The following is a 1,348-nucleotide window of genomic DNA, read 5'->3' on the forward strand; positions in this document are numbered from 1 at the left end:
CAAAGAGAAAATGTACTTAAAGAGAATAATGAAATGGAACTGGAATTCAGGTTAAAGGCCAGGTGTTATCATTTTCAGCAATCACCCAGAATTCCAAAGCAGGACAAACTGTATTTAGACTGAATGTGGAAACCTCTAGAGAGGGAAGAAGAAGAAGAAAAAAAAAAAAAAAAAAAGGGCTGGGGGAAATAGATCTAACAGCCAATTCCGATTTGGACTTTGCAGGTGACAGACTCTAAACAAGGTGGCAACAGTAGGCTGGTAGGTCTGTTTAAAAATCTCCCTCCTCTTTCTTTGTCAGTGAATGATTTCCCTACATATTAGAAAGATTACAGCTTGAGTGTAGGTGACAAGATGAATATGGAACAACACTGGCTTTCTTAATCATATCTGCATTCTTTGTGATTTCACTGATGGTGGCAACAGAAGCAGTGTAACACACAGCACCCTCGTCATCCCTGTGAGTGAGTCCCATCCCACAACCTCAAGATCCAGACTACTAGCCATCTTAACATAGGATGGAAGCAAGTCCCATTAAAAATTAATCTGGGGTCTACGGCCATGCCACCTTGAACGAGCCCGATCCTGTCTGATCTCAGAAGCTAAGCAGGGTAGGGCCTGGTTAGTACTTGGATGGGAGACCACCTAGGAAGACCAATTGCTGTAGATGTAAAAAATAAAATAAAAATAAAAATAAGGGATTATAAGATGACAAGGTCCTTGCAATCTGTGAGGTCAACCAAAGGTTGCCTCGTCTAAAAAAAATTATTAATCTGGGTACCTCAGTTTACTCATGTATCAACTGGAAAAGCATCTATAATTGACTTGCTTGTGTCTGGGTTAGAAGTGGGAAGACAAAGAGAACAATTACTGATGGGAAAAATGTATAGATACAAGACAAAACTTGGGAGAGAAACAATGAGTGCAGATTGCAGCAGGATTTCCAAATTAAAAGGTCTTGGCACTTATCTGGTTGGCTCCTGAGCTAGTTGTTGCCACCATGCTCTCTTCTTTCCACTTTCAATGGGCTTTTCCATGTGAAGGGTTGTAAATAGGACAATTCCTGTAGTCAGTGACTTGCAATCCCTCTTCCCAATTCCCCACCTCCATAGGCATCTTCTACTTGGGACATCTGCCCACTTCTTAGCCACCCTCCTTCCAACCATCGCCACTACCTCAAACCAGCACCCAGAAGACTGATTGAAAATCAGAACAGAAATCTTCAGCAGTGAAATGCTGGAGACCATTGGTCAACAGACTATGCAGTCTGTGTGTGTGTGTGTGTGTGTGTGTGTGTGCGCGTGTGTGTGTGTGCATGCATGCGCACATGTGCACACACACGGGCACA

At 42.7% G+C, this 1,348-nt stretch overlaps 1 pseudogene; it reads left to right on the top strand.

The window, feature by feature from the left end:
- The first annotated feature begins 551 nt into the window (after positions 1-551).
- On the top strand, positions 552-670 carry LOC111732014 (annotated as a pseudogene).
- The last annotated feature ends 678 nt before the right edge of the window (positions 671-1,348 follow it).

The sequence above is a fragment of the Pteropus vampyrus genome, unplaced genomic scaffold (genome assembly GCF_000151845.1).
Source record: "Pteropus vampyrus isolate Shadow unplaced genomic scaffold, Pvam_2.0 Scaffold419, whole genome shotgun sequence".
In the NCBI taxonomy this organism is placed as follows: domain Eukaryota; kingdom Metazoa; phylum Chordata; class Mammalia; order Chiroptera; family Pteropodidae; genus Pteropus; species Pteropus vampyrus.